General features: G+C 36.6%; 1 long non-coding RNA gene across 1 annotated transcript in view; it reads left to right on the forward strand.

Moving 5' to 3' along the window:
* The window catches only part of LOC123379142, a 34,796-nt gene extending 33,458 nt beyond the window's left edge, over positions 1-1,338 (forward strand). Inside the window, exon 4 of the long non-coding RNA XR_006583183.1 lies at positions 659-1,338. This is a non-coding gene — a long non-coding RNA (uncharacterized LOC123379142). The remainder of the gene's footprint in view (positions 1-658) is intronic.
* The last annotated feature ends 19,718 nt before the right edge of the window (positions 1,339-21,056 follow it).

Below are 21,056 nucleotides of genomic sequence, written 5' to 3' on the forward strand. Positions count from 1 at the left end.
GGAAAATGAAAATACAACATAATAAATTGCTATGTATCCTGAGGTAAAACTGAATTCGTATTTCTTTATTGGCTCCGTTAGTGGTAGTGGTAGATGCTAAAAAAATGTCTAATGATACCATTTTAACTTGAGACAGATAAACAGAATCAGGTATGTAGTGTGTGGAGGAATGAAGTCAATATTATTGCTGAACAAATGGATGCATCTCAGGTATGAAATAAAAACCAGAAAGCTCTGAATTTGAAAAAAAAAAAAAACAACAACTTAGGTCTTGTCCTGCTCGGGGTCATGTGGTATTAAAACCCCTAGGAGCTTCCTTTTCCATAATATAGAAGGGCTTATGCCTTGACAGGAAGACTTCCAAGATAACTTTTCATCTAAAGTCCTGTGACTCTTTTCAGCTAACTCTGCTCAAAACAGTGGAGCAGATTTTTTTCTCTGAAAAAAAAATGACCTTTTCGAAAAACCTATTGCCATCGACGTTGATTTTAAACTGTGTCAATAATATCTGAAGAAGGGGAATCTTACGACACGGTGCCCTATTTCACATCCTCTAGCAGCATACCTATCTGCCATTGCCGTGGTAGCCAGCTAGCTCAGGTGCACCTGGTAATATCTGGCCTCAGCTGCATCCTGTTTCTCTTGTTTTCTACCCTAGGGTTTCTCTACAGCCTTCGAGTTAAAGGCTGAGCTTGTGAACATCTGGAAGTGTAGGCAATTCACATCCTCAAGGGTACTTTGACCACTAGGGCGTGGGAACCACAAAGGAATACTCTCCTCCGGTAAGCAATCCCATGGTGAACTACTTCGACATGATTTCCCTCAGCGTCCCCCACAACACTGAGCCCCGGTCTCCACAGTGGTAATCAGTTCCCTGTTACTTTTCCTGCCCCTCATCTGTTTTGCTTTCTCCACTTCCCATCCCTATTGTTCTTGGGGAGGAATTTCCCGAAATAAAGGACCTGACCTAAAACCCTTTTCAGGAGGCTGCTTTTTGGAAGAACCCAAGTGAAGGAGAATTTTGTTTGGGTTGATATGGGTTCACAGAATTGACTTTACCCAATTAAGATATTTCTGAAATTTTATGGGTAATTCAAAACATTCTAAACAGTATTTTGCTCATTGATTGACATTTCAGTTTTAGAAATGTTTTCTCATTATTTTGTTGTCAAACTTTAATTCGCATAGTCTTCTAACTCTTTTAGCATTTTACCTAGGATATCTTCCAGCTTTTGTACCAAAGAATCATCTGTAAATAAGTATTCAAATGTATTAGCAATGTAGTTATTTAAAGGAACTATTTAAGAAATAATTTCTGGGCACCTGGTTGGCTCAGTCATTTGAGCATCTGACTCTTGATTTCGGCACAGTTCATGATCCCACGGTTTGTGATATCTAACCCTGCATCGGGCTCTGACAGCATGGAACCTGCTTTAGATTCTCTCTATCTCTCTCTCTCTGCCCCTTCCCCACTCATGCTCATGCTCTAGTGCTCTCTCTCTCAAAATAAATAAACATTTAAAAGAAAGAAAGAATTTCTTTGCTAGTCACAGCACAGTTACTTGCTAGCATGTGTATTTTCATAAATTTTATCTTGGATTATCATTTTGTTATGTCAGGTTTATATAGATTTTAATCCTTGTTGCTAATGCCCTTCACTTGAACGTAGAAATTGCGTTCCCATTTTCATAGTAATGATAATGCTTTTCCCTGATACATAGATTTGTTAAAGTAAGTAGTATATACACATAGAAGTTTCTTTTTTATTGGGAAAAAATAAGTATTTTTCTTCTGCTGTTCCCTCACCCATTAATCACAATACAATATATGCTATTAATTATGCTTAAATGCAGTTTGCTTATATAATTTGTGAACATCCAATAACTCAAGACTTTCAAATTATTTGTCTTCTGTGTAGACATTTTGATTACTAAAACATTCCTAAAGCTAGGAGAAGGAATAATAACATAGGATTAAAACTATGAATCACCTTTTGATTAAATACTCGGCAGTCTTTGTTGCTAAATCTTCACTCAGAGAATGACTTAAGTCTCATTTTGAACTTGTACATTTTAATTCCATATTGATCACCATAACCTAGTAAAAGCAATACATATTCACTCACATCACAGTTTGACTTTAAACTGGATATTGATGCTTTATTATAGCCAACAGTGGTCTCTAAGTGAGCAGCTCCAATAGATAAGACTGAGGGAACAAAATAGGCAAATAAGGTGGACAGTGGCATTGGTGACAATCTCCTTTCAGTGTTAAATTTGCTATATCTCTTGAGTTCATATGTTCACTCAGCTCCACCTCTATTTGAGTGACAGACTTCAGCTCATAACGTTTTATATTGGCAATCATAGAAATAATAGATGTGTATATATAAAGATGTTTATATTTTAAAGTCTTTCATGTGCATTATCTTATTTCACTTGAAAAATGATCTTTTAATGCAGGAGAAGGAGGTGTAATCATTTCCATTTAGGCTTAGAGAAATGGTGTTGTGTATGACCAAATTAAACCACAACTAAATGTAAAGTTGGGAACCAGGTGTTCTGTTTCCTGGTCCAGTGAGCCTCCCAGTATATGCCTGTGTCCTGATTTATACTCTAACTAGGCCATTGTCTTCTCAATTAGGGTCTTGTCCTGTCTCCTACTCTTCCATTCTTCCCTCCTCTACCTTTCTCAACAAATGGTAAGACATGTACTGGGAGCTGCTTGGGACCAGCTGTATTCTTTGCTTTCTTATTCAACCTGAATTTTGCATAGGATCTTTCTGTGATGGTTAATTTTATGTGCCTACTTGGTGAGACTATGGTGCCCAGTTATTTAATCAGAACCAAATATAGATATTGCTAGATTGTGGTTAATATCTATAATCAGTTGACTTTGAGCAAAGCAGATTATCCTTGATAATGTAGATGGGTCTCATCTATTTGAAATATAATTATGTGTGTATGTGTACATACACACACAAATGGTGGAAATATAGAAATGTTTTTCTGGAGAACCCTGACTGAAACACTGGCCTTATATTTGCCCTGGAATATCAAAATCATAAAATTATACTCCATCAATATTTTACTGTTCCTTAAAGGATCTCTATATATTTGCTCTTTATTTTCCCTCCTCCTTGCCAAAATTTAAATTTCCATTCGTGCTCCTGGATTCCATAATTTTCTTCATTACAGGACCTGTTCTACCTATCTATTGTCTCTTGCAATACTAGTCTTTCCATTTCTCCATGAATAAACATAATCCTAATGTATAGGACAGAATAGTTATTAGTTGGCTCCTTTCAATCTTCCTATCAGCAAAATGAGAGACCATTCAAATCATACTCCAAATATCTCACTGTTAGCCAGATGGACACGTATACATATACACATACTAAGTTCTAACAAATATATTTTATTTCATTTTTAGTTTCAATCCTGTATTCCAACCTATTTATATTTTTGCAACAGAAGGCTAAAAAGCAAGAAATCAACTATGAAATAAATCACAAATACTGGCTTTCATAATTAGGTATTGAATACTTTCATCCTTATGGCTTTGCATACTAGTAATTCTGTAATCTCTAGGCATCATTTTTTTTTTAATTTACCATAGCATATTGTCCTAGGTAGCTAGGAATTTTTGGTTGCCTACTCAAATTCATATGGATGTTCTACATGCAACTCAACTAAAACCTTATCAAAATTTAACTCTCAATTTTTCCTTCCAAACTTTAGGTTACTTTTCTTATATATTTGGTTAATGGCAATATCATTCATATTTCTCAATGACTCTTGAATATACATTTTCCTATATGTGCCCAGTTTGACCCCAGTCCTGCCAATTCCTTTTCCTTACTAAATGCACCATACTCTTTTCATGCTCTTTTATGCTTTTTTTCAACACCAATTCATTCATTTAATAAATATCCGTTGAATGTGTTATCTGTGTCATCATGGTTGTATGCGCCCAGGATATACCAGGGAATAAAGCAAAGTAGTGGACCTTACTACGTTGCAGAAAGATGAGGCAAATAATTAACAATTAGTATGATTAGGGGCACCTGAGTGGCTTAGTCAGTTAAGCATCCGACTCTTGGTTTTGGTTGAGATCATGATCTGATGGTTTGTAGGTGTGAGCTTTGCATCGGGGTCTCGGGGTCTATACTGACAGTGTGGAGCCGGCTTGGTATTCTTTCTCTCTCTCAATCTTTCTCTCTCTTTCTCTCCCTTTCTCTCTCTCTCTCTCTCTCTCTCTCTGCCACTCTCTGGCCCATGCTTTCTCTCTCTTTCTCCAAAGAAAAAATAAATAAGTAAATAAACTTTAAAAAACACCAATTAATATAATTAAACAAGTAAATCATATATGTTAGAAGATGACTTTTTCTGGAAGGAAGGAAGAAAGAAAGAGAACAGGGCAAGCTCTTCCCCCGCCGACCCTGGGATTTGGGTAGCTAAATATGTATTTAATAAACATTTATTACATTAGTGGTTGACTGAATGAATAGTACTTTAAACTTCAGTATGTCTTGTGTTCAATATCCTACGAGAAATGAATTATGCATAAATAGGACTTAGTTCATCTGTTTGTTTGCTTTGGTTGCGTGAGGGTTTGTTTTGTCTTGTTGTCTGTTTGCTTCTTTGGTAGAATAAATGGGTGAGGGCTCAGAAGATGCTGACAGTTTAACATAACAAGTGCGTTGTTAAAAAAAAAAGGTAATGTGCCCCTCTAGTTCTCCCTCCCTCCTTCTCTTCCTTCTTTCCTTCCTTCATTTAATTTAGCAAGAAACTAAGTCATTCCTACTATGATGTAGGAATCATGCTTGGCACTAGAGATGCAAGACTTATTAATAAACAGCCACTGAACTTAAAGGATCTCCCAGTCAGGTGGGGAGACACATACACACAGAGGGAAGGAGCCCTGGTAGGTGAGAGCCAGGGTTCTGGAGCTATGCTCTGGCTGGATTACTGTCTGTAAGCCTCAGTCTCCTTTTGTAAAAAATAGGGGTAAGGATAGGACCTATGCCGGAGGCTATATTAGGATTCCATGAGTTACTATTGGTAAGCTGCATAGAAAAGTAGTTGGTATACAATACTTACTTAATAAGTTTTCTCTTACTTTATTTTTTATTATAAGGACAATATGCTACGGTAAATTCAAAGAAGGAAGCAAGCCTAGAGATTATAGAAGGCTACATGTGGTAGAACTAAAAGTAGAGGGATGATTCTTTGTTGTCTGTAAATTAAGAAGTGAAATGAGGTTCCTGGAGATGACGATGGGGATCAGGTTAGTCCTGAGGCTCAAAGAGACAGCGAGTTTGGGAATAGCCCTCAGTGAAGAATGAAAGCAAGACATGCTGAAGGGCTAGAAGTACTATTGGTAGCACTGTCTGGAAAATATATCTTGCAAGGAAACGGGCTGTCTGTAAAGTCATGAACGAATTAGTGGAGTTTTCACTTTAGCCGTTGAAGCACCACTGAACACAATTAGCAGATTATTTCTCACGAAATGTCATGGCTAGCACTTATAATTGTAATCGTCAACTTTACAGTGCTGGTTGTTGTTTGGAATTTGAGAAACTTGGAGTTTGTAATTAAAATATTACAGCAGTTTTGTGAATTGTAGTAGATGTTTATGTGTATAAACTGTTATATTTTCTTACCTGTAAAATGGTTCTGATACTATTAAAGTATATTCTCACTTTAACCTTGTTTCTGGTTAAATTTTCAAGCTGTAGAATTTCATGTGTTATAATTTCTGTGTGGCAGGTTTTCTCAGGGGATATAGTTGAGTTCATGCACACTTTTATATGATGTGCCGTTATTAACACTAATTTCAATAAATTAGATAATACATTGCATTGCTACATTTCACTGTTAACATAGAACTGGAAAATAAGGTTTTTTTTTTCCTAAAAATAAAGGGAACAGTGATTTGTTTCCTACATAAAGTATTCTTAACTTGCATGTGCACACATACACACACACACACACACACACACACACACACATACACACACACAGGTCCATGAATGCATATATTTGTGTTCAAAGAGCAAAAAAAGATTTAGAAAAGAGGGCAGACTTGCTAGGATTTTAAATCAATATTTGTATGACACCTTTTTATCTACTGCCGTTAAGAAATAAAAACACATTAAACTTTTTAATAAAAGTAAGTTAGAGTAACTGAGAACATTTTCAATCACATAATAAAGATTTGTTTCAGACATAAACAATGACTTTCTGTGAGCTCTGCCCTGACCTCTAAAGAATTCAGAGTGACATTCACTATCCAACAGGGTTTTTCCTTCCGAAAACACAGCCCACCAAGCATCCCCTCGTCTTTGGTTCCTGCGTTAAGACACCAGGCAAGCATGAGAAACCAAAACAGGCTGGCTGAGGCTTGGTAAAGAAGACAGTGCAGAGGACAGGAAGGCTTAAGGCAGAATTTTCCTAGAAGCCCGTAGCTGCCGAACCAGGCCTTCAGATCCTGACCCTTTTCTGGGAAGAGACCAGTAGGAGCTGGGTAGGGATAAAGAGGAAAAACATGGGAGATGATCAGAGAGCAAGTAGACCACATCCCCAAGCTCTACATAGTAATGTATCAACATTCATTCATTAATTCCACAAATCTTTGCATGCCAGGCATGGTTTTTGGTAATAAGATACAATACTGAATAAAACAAAGTCCCTGCCCTCAGCCTAGTTCAAGAGACAGACAAGGAACAAATAAAGATGTCATAAGTCATGTGGTGATACCTACTATGGAGAAAAAGCAAAATAAAAGGAGAGGAAGTATTGGGATGGGTTTCGACTTGCCAGGGCATTACGTTCAATTTCTATTTCACAAGACCTTAAGTAAATTTTTAGTATAAGCATGTCCTGTGCAATATTGGGGATTATTAACTTTTTTAGTAGAAGTATGTCTTGTGTATTATTTGGGATATATTTATGCTAAAAAAATGAAGTATCTATTGTTTATCTGAAATATAAATATAACTAGGTGCTCCTCCACCCCCAATCTTGCAACCTTATTAGAATTAGAAGTGGGAGAGAGATTTTATTTTTATATTGAGTCGTCAAGGAAGCCTTTTGATAGTACGACAGAAAAGCAGGACCTAAAGGAAGTATGTCACTCCTATGTGGATCCTGAAGAACTTAACAGAAGATCTTGGGGGAGGGGAAGGAAAAAAAAAAGGTTAGAGAGGGAGGGAGCCAAAACATAAGAGACTGTTAAAAACTGAGAACAAACTGAGGGTTGATGGGGGGTGGGAGGGTGGGGAGGGGGGTGAGGGGTATTGAGGAGGGCACCTTTTGGGATGAGCACTGGGTGTTGTATGGAAACCAATTTGACAATAAATTTCATATTAAAAAAAAAAAGTGGTGTTTCCCTGAGAGACAGTATGTGAGCGAAAAGGCCCTGAGGCTAGAGGTGTTCCTGAGAGACCAGTGTAGATGATGGGGGCTGAGAAACGAGTTGTAAAATTCAGGGGGATGAGCTCAGACAGTTGGATAAGGAGTCACATCCTGTAGGTTTTATAGGAGAGCAGAAGAACTTTGGCATTCACTCCAAAAAGGATGAGAAGTCACTGGAAAATTTAGGTCAGGAAATGCCATAATCTACTTTGAATTTTAAAAGGGTACGCCCGCTAAGAAGAACAGAGAGTGGGACTAAGAAGAGAGGTGGAAGCAGGGAAACCAGTCAGGAGTCAATTGCAAAAATTCAAAGAAAGAAATGACTGTGGTTTTGTATGAGTGTGGTAGCAATGGAGGAAAAGAAAATGGGACATTTTCTGAATAGATTTTGAATACCTCTGGGTAGAACCCATAGGATATGTTGACAAAGTGCATGTTGTGCGATTTGTGGGAAAGAAGGCAAGGATACCTGTCATGGGTTTGGCCTGAGCAATGAGAAGAATGGGAGATTGGAGTGGATATGTATGTAGGAGCAGGCTAAGGAAGGTTATGTGTTTTAGAGGGCAGTCTGAAGCATGTTTTTAAGGAGTTGGGTTTGTAGTTCACATGGAGATCACTAACAGGCAATAGTATACATACATCTGATGCTTAGGGGGAGATCAGGAATGCAGACATACGTGCGAGTTGTCAACAAATGGATGTTGTATGAAGTCATGAAATTAGTGGAATCACCTCAAGAAGAGAGAGGATCCAAGGCTTGACCTCTGGACACTACCACAGGTAGAAGCATAGTAAATAAAAGGAACATTGAAGAAGAAGCATTTAGAGACATAAGAGGAAAATTGAAGGAGAGAAGTGTCAAAGAAAGCGAGGGAAGAATAGTGTGTTAAGGAAGAAAGATAATCAGTTATGTTAGATGCTATTGATCTTTTGAATTACAGTAAGAGTACCCCCAAGGTCTTTTAACTATATTGGTTTCACTCAAAATACAATAAAAGAGGAGATCTATCTATCATGATATCTGCGATGGGGCTTTTAATCCCTTCTTTCTTTCTTTAGCTCCATCTTTCTAGATTGGAAGTATTTTGGTAAACAATTCAGCAATACAAGAGGACAAGTATGAGTCAATATTGGCAATTCCTGCTGTTTAATTCACTATACTTGTATTTGTTTTATATTCGGATAACTTTCACCACCTCCTGGACTCTCTAGGTCTTTTGCTAATACATCCTATTTTTAATCTGAATCTCTATTTTGAATCTACCTATCTTTTATTTGATTTTTCTGTGCTCATCACAAAATCATTCACCTTTGTAAATACATATACGAACGCAGGGCCAAGCTAAAGTTTGACTTTCCTGACCATGCCTCCACTTGTTATAGCTAATAATACACCTTGATCTAAAAAGTATCTAAACTTTATTTCCTTGAAATAAAAACTTCCATCTATTTAGTGAACAGGGAGCAGGGAGCAGAACACTCCCTGTGTTCTGCTAGCTGATCCAAAGAACAAGTCCAAATTAATGTTTTGAACATCTAGTAGCCTAATAGCCTCCATTTCAAAATGCTACACGTTAAAGGAAGCACAGAGTAGCTACTGAAGAAAAAAAGTTGAATTATATCTCAATGAGAAGTCAGGTATGAGGACAAATGTGATGGGGAGGCAGTTTGGAGTCGGTCTCGGAAAAGTCATCCTCAACTCATGGAAAGTACACAGTGGACCACTTCTCAGCATGGTGTTGCCCCTCTATGTATGAAAGAATTACCTCATTCTTTTCCTCAATTCAAGCGAAACATATAATGTGCAAAATGTTTTAGGATTATTTTTTTTTTGTTTTATTTAGAAAAAAATGAATCAACTATTTTCTCTACACACTCCTATAGTTCCTATTTAGTGTGTGTGTGTGTGTGTGTGTTCTGCTAACAAGAATATACTTATTTAATGAAAAGGACAGTTATAGTTAAAAGTTAAGTCATATTCACATTTGTGTTCTCAAATAAGCAAGCATGGAGCCGGATTATCAACCATCTGATGTGGAGTGTAGATGTGAGCAGGGGTTCGTTTACTAGCCTCACTGAGCCACCAGGAAATCCACTTCTGGCTCTGCGGTATGTCTGTGCCTAGCGTGGGTAATCTGAGCTGCTCGCGCGTTCACCTCTAACTAGTCAATGGAGTCAGGCAATCAGACTCTGCGAGCTGCAAAAACGTCACCTTTGTTGAACCTGAAGGCCCTTAATATCGGGTCCTACTTAAATAAAACGCGTTGCTCAGTTGCTTATCTGTTTCCTTCCAAACGCTCAGAACCTCACAAGTTAGTCGGCAAAATAGGGTTGAAAATTTGGCCAAGTTTCCAGAACATCCGCCCCTGGTGCTCGCCAAAAATATCAAAACAGCGGACTTTCTTGTGGTACTCAGGCTCTTCTGCTTTCAGGCCCAGTTAAATACGAAGCACTTTCTTCTTCCTTTTTGGGTGGGAAAGTAGGCTATGAGAAAACTAGAGGAAGATGGAATATCTAGACATTTAGAAATTAATCTTTTCATATTTTCAGCTCCTTGACTGAAAGTAATGTAAAGTAATGAGTTGGAATGTTTTTTTGTGTGAAGTAAAAAGAGAGCACAGAAAAAAAAATGGAGGCAATCTCCGTGCCAAGACCAAAGGGTAATTTTGTGTCCTGGCAGTTCAGGTTGTGGGTTGCTTTGCCACAACTATGCTTCCACTGCTATTCCTTAGTCTGCTCAGAGTTCTGCCCTGACTAGTGCCCACATAATCTAATAATGAGCAGATGCTCCTGCTGTGGACATTGCTCTTATATGATGATTTCGGAGGAGAATTTAACTGTTTCATGATCCCAGGAGACCATGGAATGGAAAGGAAAAAAAAAAAGAAGAGTAACACAACTTCCTAAAATAATTAATATAGCTTACAAACATACCTAATGTACAAAAAGGGACCTGAACCAACAATTAAAAACAAAACAAAGCAAACACACAAGAGAGAGAATAGTGTTTTAGAAAACTTTCTTTTTTACTTTCTTTCATGTTTAAGGATCTTGGTGGTATTATTCAAAGTATCTTGGTTTCATTAGGCACCCTTGATCAAAGAAATCACATAGTTTGTCAGAGGTAAGATATTTCCATGCGGCATGTAGTTGAGTGATACACGTTCAGATTTCAATGTCTAGCAGGAAGTGGTACCTGGCTAAATGATGGTTCCAGGAGCAAGGAGCAAGGTTTTGATTTTGAAGAAGCAAAAATACATGTAAATGATATGTAGTTATTTAAAGAAAAACTTTCTAGCATCTGTGGACACGTCAGGAACAATAGGTATTCCAGAAATCTAGAGAATAAATTGTGCTTAAGAAGTTTGCTTAAAAATATCTCCTTAGGCTATAAATTGTGAATTTTATTTTATTGTTTAATTTTTTTTATGTTTATTCATTTTTGAAAGACAGAGAGAGACAGAGCACAAGCAGGGGTGTGGTGGAGAGAGAGGGGGGATATAGAATCTGAAGCAGGCTCCAGGCTCTGACCTGTCAGCACAGAGCCCAACGCGGGGCTCGAACTCACGATCCAAGAGATCATGCCCTGAGCGGAAGTCGGATGCTCAACCGACTGAGCCACCCAGGCGCCCCATAAATTGTGAATTTTAATTGTGTTACTTCTACCATTACTTTCTGGAATCCTCTCCATAACTATAAAAGAGAGGGTGGAGAGGTTCACCCTGAGAAGACGACAGATCATTAGTTTGATTAACAATTTAGTTATTTGGGGGCACCTGGGTGGCTCAGTCAGTTAAGCATCCAACTTCAGGTCAGGTCATGATTTTGCGGTTGGCGGGTTTGAGCTCTGCTTCGGGCTCTGTGCAGACAACTCAGAGCCTGGAGCCTGTTTCAGATGCTATGTCTCCCTCTCTCTCTGCCCCTCCCCCGATCTCTCTGTCTCTCTCTTTCTCTCTCAAAAATAAATAAACATTAAAAAAATTTTAATAAAATTATTTATTTGATGTTTTTAAATAATTTATTTCACAATATTAATGTAATGTATGGAAATAGAAGAGGTATCTCCAAAATATATAGAATAAAATAAACATTTATTCTCATTACTCATAGTTGAACATTATTGACATTTGGGTGTTTTCTTTCTATCTTTTCAATATATATATATATGTGTGTGTGTGTGTGTGTGTGTGTGTGTGTGTATAGATGTATACATAGATATATAGATATACATATATTCATCTGTGTTTTGTTTTCCCATGAAATGACATTATTTCCTCTAAAATGGTTTTCTATAGTTTTTGCTGCTGTTTTTTGCAATTTGTGTTTTGTTTTCCTATAAAATGGGATTCTATAATTTTTGCTGCTCTTTTGCAGTTAGCATGATAGTTTGAGTAGATTCCATGCTATTAAATATTCTCAAAACCATGTTTTACAGTGGTTATATATTATTCTGTTATATGATGGGCTGCAATTTATTAAATCATTTCACATTTGAAGCAATAATGATGACTCCAAAATTCTACCATCATAAATGATCATTCAATAAATAACCTTATACATAAAATTTTACAACCACTTCTCATGATATATTTTGGAAGATTTTTTTTTTCTGGTGTAACTGCCAGATCAAACTATATATTGTAAATTTTAAAATTTGATACATATCGGCAACTTGCTGTCCAGAAACATATATTCCTTGCAAAATCACTGTCTGTTTGTAATACGTGTGCGTTTTAAGCCTTTCACAATGTGGTCTGTTTTCTTAGCTTTTTTTCTCACTGGGGCTTTGATGTTTCATAAGGTTTGTATTTATATTCCAGTGGTTAGCTTTATGATTATACCTCATTATCAGACCCTTAGTCTTCTCTTTTTTAAGACAGCATAGTATTTTTCTACTATGGATATTCTGGTTATCTATTGCTGCCTACCAAACCATCCTAAAACTTAGTGGTATGAAACAATATTTTATTTTATCTCACAATTTTGTGGGTAGAAATTCATATAAAGATCAGGTGGGTGATACTTCTACTCCATATTTCATCAACTGGTTTCACTTGTTAATATTTACCTGCTAGCTTGGCTGTCTGAAGGTTTCAAAATGGTTTAACTTACATGTTGGTGCTTTGATGGAAATGGCCAAGAGGTTGGGCTCAGTTGGGATCCTCTCATTTCCCATGTAATCTGAGGACCTTTCCAAGTTGTATGTCCCTGGGGGGCGGGGGTAGTCAAACATGGCAAATCATGGTACAAATAGTATCATGTGAGCCGTCGGAGGAAGCTGAAAGGCTTCTTATGATCTTGCTTCAGTCTCAGAAGTAGTTGAATGACATTTCAACTACCTTCTATTGAGCTGAAAAATCACTGGAGTCTGGCCTGATTTAAGGGGAAGGAAATTTCAATGAAAAGAGTAGAAAATAATTCATGACTATCTCTAATCTAAGCTATTCATCCTTTGGCCACAAATTATTTACTTTCTACAACATAGGAAATACTTTCATCTCCTCCCAAGACTTGCAAATTTTCACCCCCTTATTACATCTGTGTGTATTCCAGGATTATATCCACTAAATTAGGGCTATGTACTCTCTGCTCCCCATCCCTACATGCAACGTTGAGGTAGAGATAGAATCAATAGACACTCAAGTCAAAAAAGGAGAACGTGGGGCGCCTGGGTGGCTCAGTCGGTTAAGCGGCCGACTTCAGCTCAGGTCATGATCTCGCGGTCCGTGAGTTCGAGCCCCACGTCGGGCTCTGTGCTGACAGCTCAGAGCCTGGAGCCTGTTTCAAATTCTGTGTCTCCCTCTGTCTGACCCTCCCCCGTTCATGCTCTGTCTCTGTCTCAAAAATAAATAAAGTTCTTTAAAAAAAAAAAAAAGAGAACGTGAGGTACTAGTGGTTCAGAGTAATTCCAAAATTCAGCGGTTTTTATAATCTAATTCAGCTCCCTAAAAAATGATTCTTTGAGAGTCTTGACTATACCCTCTGGGTTTCTGGTTCTTGCCTCCAACTCATCCCACCTTTTTCATTAGAAATTACAAATACTAGTATGTATGTAACTTTCTCAACATGCTTTGTAGCTATAGAATTTTTGAAGTTCAAAGATCTTTTTATTTTGTACAGTTTTTGTACATGTCAACTTCAGTCCAATCTAATATAATCACTTTAAAAAAGATTTTTTTTAAAAAAAATATCAATTAATCATTCACTTCATTAGATAAAAGCCATGTTCACAAATCTCTTTGAGAATAGTTCCTTCTTTATCTTAGGCTTCCTGTGACATTGCTGAAGGACAATGCTTTTAAAAGTCTCATAAATACTGTCTGTGGATGAAAGTTTTCTTAATATGTACCCCTTCTGTGATCCGTGCTTCCTCTGCCTCTCAGAACCTAACCCATTCCCTCACTGCTTTTGCAGCCAGTTCTGTGTTTCTTTAGTCTCTTCTTGGCCACCACTATCAATGGATACAGTCCATATATGGAAGGATTTCCTTTTTTCTGGCACTTTCAGAGATCTGCTACCATTAGCTATCCTGGCTCCATTTTTCATTTCTTTGCTACTACTTGTGTTGCCTCTTTCTATAAGGATTACCGATTACCCAAACACTTTGTCAGTCTCAGCTGCCTTAATCAGCACTTAGACAATTTGAAATCTGTCTCCAAATTTCCCTGGAAATGCAGTTTTTCATAGGTTTCATAGGTTTCATAGGTTTTCATAGGTTTCATAGGTTTTCATAGGTTTTGTTCTTGCTGTTTTCCTTCTTGTATAGTTTCCAAGAGAGAGGAGGAAAGTTTCAGATTTAACCTCCTACCACGTTTCTACCAGATTTAGAATTGATTTATTTTTAATATTCTTATATTTGAAGAAGTCACCTTTAGAGGTGAATACCAACTTGAAAAGGGGTAAAATAGAACAATCTGAAGTAGAAAGTTTGATATTAACTTAACTGGTAATAAGTGGGACACAACTTACTGAGGCCATTTGGGTATCACAAATTGTAGTAATATCTCAACAAAGCACCCCGTTCTTCATTTCAGTCATGAGTTCAGATGGGGGTGAGAGTCAGAGATAAGATGAAAAGAAATGAGGAAGAGGAGACAGTATAAGAGAAGGGGGACAAGATCTAACTTTTAGTTCATGAGATAAGTCAAAGTGAACTAAAGTCAAAGCAACTAAGGTGAGAAGACTAAGTCGAAATGGACTTTTTCATAAATATCACATTAATATTTGGAGAAAAAATAGCACATTTACATTAAAAGAAGCATGTGTATGTTATAAAATCCACTATAAAAGTTAAATAGTTTTAAGTTAAAACAGGAGATTCTTTCTAGAATTCTCTTTGATCTGACCTTTATATATCTGGCCTTGATCATTCAGATGTCAAATGTCACCTGATGAAGGACCTCTCTGAACTCTCAACCCAAAGTAGTCCGTGAAATCTCCAGCTTATCAGTCTATTTTAGTCCGTATGGTATTTTTTGCCCTCGGAGAATTCCTTGTGTATTTTTTTTTATTTATCTCTTACTCCACTCATCCCAATAAATTATAAACTCCCTAAGAAAGGAAACCTGTGGGACTCTTCCTGTAATGTTTGCTCTGCGTCTAGACAGATCCTGGTGCCTAGTTGGATCGTGATTGCATTTTGTTTATGAGTGATAGAAGTGACAAAAATTTCAGACTGGAGTAGTGGGCCGCGGAGGTTTCCACTTCTGGACATCTAATAACTCTTTTCTGCTCTTAAATATACTTAGATGCCAATGGGATTTTGTTCCTTTATGTTGGCTACTTCTAGTATTTAAGAAGCTAAAGACTTTATTATGTTTCTGTTGCATTTGATCATCTTACCAGCATTCATTAATTTTAAGTGTTTTTAAGTTGTATGCTTTGTTTTCAGAGTGGTCTAGTCATAGAGATAACTTTGTTTCCTTCTTTCCAAAGGTTTTGTTTATTTTGTATAAACGATTTCACTGGCTCTTTAATTAGCCAGGACCTTCCCAACATTATTGTGCAATAATGATGATGGTGGGAAGTCTTCCTTTGTTCCTCAGCTTAATGAGAATATCTGTAGAAATTTAAAATAAGGTAAAGCTGATTAATGATTTAAACGCTATTCTGTACAATGCTTAATAAGTAATAGGATTGCATTTTATCCAATGAAACGTCTTTATAATGGTGAGTTTGATTACTGGTACTTGTATTTGGTATTTTCACATCTGTGTAACTGAGATAAGTGCACAATATTTTTTTTTAATTTTCTTGTTACTCTAAGCAGATTTTGATATTAAGTATTTCATTTTTTAAAATTAAAAGAGTACCTTTTATCTGTTAGGAGCTCTAGAATAAATGATACAGAGCTGATTTTGTTCTCTGAAAATTTAAACACAAATGCTCACTAGTTAAAATAAAGTATTATGTTGGCCTAGAGCCATCTTTAGAGTTTTTTTGGGGTGGTGTAACATTTCCAATGTATTCAATGGTTACTTACATACATGGGATGCCTATTTAAAGTTGCTACAATTGTGAAATATGTATTTTACCAGAGAATTGCCCAGTTCTTTCAATTTATCAAACTGATTAAGAATTATGCATTCTTACCTCTTATAACCATTTATCTAATGATTTTATTAGAAATAACATAGCTGTTAGGAGCACAGGTCTTGGAGTCAAGGCAAGGAGGTGCTACATTAAAATCTATATTTGATACATGTGGAGTTTTGTGATTATAGTAAATTAACCCCCTAATTTCAGTGGCCAAATTTGTAAAAAACAGGAAAACAAATAAGCCCTTTAGAGTTTTGCTCTAAGGATTAACTAAAATAATATACAAATCTCTAAGGATCATCTGCTACAGAGAAACACACAACACATACTATTTACCATTATAGTTATCATCATAATCCTTTCCCTCTCAATTTCATTTGCAAATTTATGTATGTATGTATGCATGTATTTATTTTTATTTATGTATTTCTCACTCAATTTTCTTCCATTCTTTTATACTTCTTGAATTTATTTATAATATTTCTATGATCTTCCTCTTTTGTAATAAATTAATTTCTGCCCTTATCATCACTGTTATCTTTCTCCTATTTTCCTTAAGTGTGTTTTCTTTTTCTAATTTCTTTAATCAAATGCTTGGTTCATTTTCATTTTTCTCTTGTGTAATTATAAAAATATGTCAAGGCTGGTATTTTGTCTCTGGATACCACCTTGGTGGCATCTCATAAGAGTTAAAAAGTAATATACTCATTTCTTTATCTTCCAAATAATATATGTATTAATTTTTATTTCTTCTTGGTCTAAATTTATTTAGCAAAATTATTATAAATTCCCTAATATTTAGAATTTTTGCTGGTTTTCTTTCTTTAGCTTTTTGTTATTATTTCTTATATTTGCTGGGTTTTCAGAAAATGTACCCTGCATAATTTCTGCTTTGTAGAGTATATTGAAATATTTCATGAAACTATAGATGACTATTTTTTCCACATGTTATATAAATATTATATATTTTATGTTTTTATAGAATTTATAGTTAAAATATTTTTATTAATCAACCATATTACTTTTTTGAATAATTAATTTTTTTTCTTAACCTACTAGAAACATCAAAGACAGAACTGTACTAAAGTTGTTAAAAAACAAAATACAACAAAGTAAATATGAAGATCTAATTGGTTTTATTAGGTGATTGATGAATCAGAGAGCATCCCATCTGTCAAGTAGAGAGGAAACTCCCAGCAGTTGTACAAAAATGGAAGGTTTTTATAAGAAGCAGGGTGGGGCAAGAACTTATTAGCAAAAAAAAAAAAAAAGATTGTTTCAGGCCAGGAGGTCTTTTCTGGTGAGAACGGGTCAGGAGGGTTTCTATCATGTGGATTTCTATCATGTGGTGCTGATCAGGAAATTTCAGGTTGACTGTTATAAGGTCACATTCCTTGAATAGGTTGAAACTGTAATTAAGTCTTGGTTTGCTATCTTGGAGGAAAATGACTCGACCTTGGGCTTACTTTTTCTTTTTTACCAAAGTCTTCTACAGAAGTTCTGTTTCTATCCATTTTTCATATAATGTTTTTTTAATGCTATTTGTTTAGCACATAAAGATTTATGACATTTTTACCACTTTATTGTAAAGTACACTTTTTCTGTATAAATGGCCTTTTGTAATCTGGTTACTTTCCCCTTCAAATATATATTGGTTTTGCCCTCATATTTTCATCCCTACAATTGAACTTATGGACACTTTTTCTTGGTAAAAATAAAAGTTATATGAAAAGAACTGAAAGATCAAAGTCCCTCATGATATATTTAGAGCAAGGTAACTGCCCTTGTTTTCTTTCTGGAGGGAAAAATCTTTGCCTGAAGAATTTTCTCCTGACATGCAGGTGATAACATGTAACATTAGCATGAAAGAGTATGAGAAAGAAGGATTTGCTCTTGACTAGTTAAGAAATAGGCTTAACAATTCACAAATTTCTTATGGGATTAGACTTTAATACCTAATAATCACCTTTGTCAGGGAAAATGTATGCGACACTGTGGGAAGTAATTGCAATTTATGGAAATGTTTTGAACCAAAGGAAAACTCAAAATATTGCTACTGAGAATGGCAATGTAATGTTGGCTCACTGTAGCGAAGGAAGACTCCTCTTGATTAGCACATCCTCTGGTCTTCCTCTCAGACAAGACTGCATGGCTGGAAGAACTTCCCAGCTTTGGTTCCTTAAACTCATACTGCATCATCCCAATTAAAACCCCATTTCCACAACACTCTGGAAGAGAAATTGCAATCGATTCCCCAGGTAGCTTTTCCCTTTCACACTGATATATATATATATATAGATAGATAGATAGATAGATATAGATAGATAGATATAGTGTACATATATATATTGTGTATATATATATACACATACATATATGTATATATATATATTTAACATCGCATTACTTACACAAATCCTTGCTTAATTCCTTTTCATTTGTTTGTATCTTCCTTCTCCAGTCACAGATGGTAAGCTTCTAGCAGACAGGAATCTTCTTGAGGTTGCTCTGTACTAGGCTGAACACAGACACATGCTTAAAACTCTACCATGATGTGCCAGTCCTTTCCTTTTATGAACATTATCCATCCATTCTTCTGCCTCCTTTCTCTTTTCCCCAAAAAGAGCATAATAGTTGATTCTAGTCCGAGCGTTAGGTAAAGCAGTGAGGCATAAGATGAAAGAAGTTTTAATTTTGTGTTAAAATCTTCAATTTTTGCCCACAATTATTTGAGAGCTACATTTGACAAGGCCTATAATATAAATCTAGTTTGAAATGTTTTCATAAATTTGCAATTGCATAGTTAATTGGGGAGAGGGAGTAGTAGTTAGGTTAGCTGTAAGTTGCTGTATCATCTCATCAAAGGAATCTAAGTAGCCTCTTGTCTCAATCTATCCATTAATTTCCATTTATGTTTCAACCACTTCATAATCTACTGATTACTGGATGAGCTGTTATCCATGCAGTCTGATATTTGGGGGCCTTAAAAAAGCAATTGTCTGCAATATGCAGTACCTGGTAGAGGTTACAATAAAACAATGCCATGGCAGGACATCTAGGATCCCTGAATAGTCTGTAATTAAGGAGGAGTTGTGGAGGAGTGGTGCTTGTATTATAGAAAGGAGAGATCTGTAATTGAATTAAGCAGTGGGGGGAGGGGAAGAAAACAAAGATCAAAGCTCAGATAACATCAGTTCCTTTCCTTGGCAATGACATTAACGATGAAAAGATTTCTTTGTTCTTTTGCATATTATACCACCCCACTTAAAGTGAACACGCGATTGCAAAATTTGCCATTCGCCCTCAAATCCTGAGTGTTTTGAATGCTAAAGGACAACTTTAACAGATTGAGCTTGAGTTTCAGAAATCTCCTCCTAATACTTCCTACGCGGAACTTTAAGGCTGTTCATGAAAGCGGCTGACAAGGCTACGAGAAAGAAAACCCTTAAGAGTGAACACCCTTAGTGGTATCCTACACAGGACTGCAGTTAGGATTAGCCTCAGGGGGCCATTTCCAGGGAAAGCCTCACCTGGTGAGGTCAGAACCTCAGGAGTTTGAAAGCAAGGGTCATGCTTCATTACAATGTGGGCTGGAGGTGAGCAAACAGATCCCATCACTCTTTAGAGAAGCTATTTCAAGGCTGGCCCAAGTGCTCAGGCATAAATACACTAGCAGGAGGCCCTTTAGAAGGGGTTCAGACAAGTTATAGTACTATCTGAACGTGAGCCAGGCCAAACTGCTAGGGCCTGAATTAAAAGGAAACAGTTTATAGGCTGTGGGACCTCTTACCAATCCATCTTTTTTCACTGGGGAGAAAAAAAAGTCTCTTTTGCGGAGGTGATGAAAACCTGTATTAAAAGGTGACACAGCAGAAAAAAAAAAAAAAAAGAAGAAGGCTAAGCCAATTGGTGGAGTATTTCAGAAAACAAGAAAAAAAATAATAAAAGCCAACATGATGTTAAAAGTATTTAAGTTGGGAAGGGAGAAAATGAGGAAAAATCATGGTATAGTCTATGATTAGCAGTTCCAGGACAGATGATAATGACTGTAAAGAATTATCTAGAAAATTCAAGAATTATGTTCTATTTAAGTAAGCCTCTACTTTTTGAAATAGCTACATATAGGAATATGTTGATGAACCCTTCAGTATGGTGTGAGATGTAAACTTTGTAAAATTTAAACACAGCCGATTGAGTAGGACTATAGCTAATGCCTGTGTTCTTTTTAAAAAGATTTTTTTTAATGTTTATTTTTGAGAGAGACAGAGTGTGAGCGGGGGAGGGGTAGAGAGAGAGGAAGACACAGAATCTGAAGTAGGCTCCAGGCTCCGAGCTGTTAGCACAGAGCCCAACACTGGGCTTGAACTCCTAAATTGTGAGATCGTGACCTGAGCAGAAGTCGGACGCTAAACAGACTGAGCCACCTAGGCGCCCCAAGCCAATGTTCTTGATAAGTCTAGTAAGGGGCAGTCCAGCCAAAGCACGACATATGAATCTGATAATTGTTCTTCTGTACTGTAAATATTAGCCTATAAATGACCTTCTGCCCACTTCAAGTTCTTTTTCTTATCCCCACGAGCCCATGGGCACTTGTACATACATATAAACTTCAATACAGATCACCAAGTTTTACTGTCATTGCTCATTACAGGTTGAAAAACTAGAATACATAGTAACACACAGGGTGTCCTGTTAGTAACTGTCTTTTGGAATGTGCTCACATGGGATATATATTATTCTTTCATGTTAATATAAATGGTATAAGAGGATTTGCTAGATGGTACTATGACTGCAAAGAATGGAAATGTGTCACCCAGATTCCCCTGTAAGAAGGGACTTATTGCCCTAACTTCTAGCAGAGAGTCTCCATCTGTCAGCTCCTTCAGGGCCTGCCAAACTTTCTATGGGTTCCTTCCTCCCAGGCATGCTTTTCCTGCCTCCACCCCATCCCTATCTGATGACTGATGGAGACATGTATAAATATCCAGCCATTTCTGCCCAAGACAGAGTAACTCTGAAGGGGTATATATGTACTAGAGCTCTCCTGAGCTTCTGACCAATAGTTTATTGTGCTTCTATGGCTATTCAACTTCTCCCTCT

This window comes from Felis catus, chromosome C1 (genome assembly GCF_018350175.1).
Source record: "Felis catus isolate Fca126 chromosome C1, F.catus_Fca126_mat1.0, whole genome shotgun sequence".
NCBI classification, from domain to species: Eukaryota; Metazoa; Chordata; class Mammalia; order Carnivora; family Felidae; genus Felis; species Felis catus.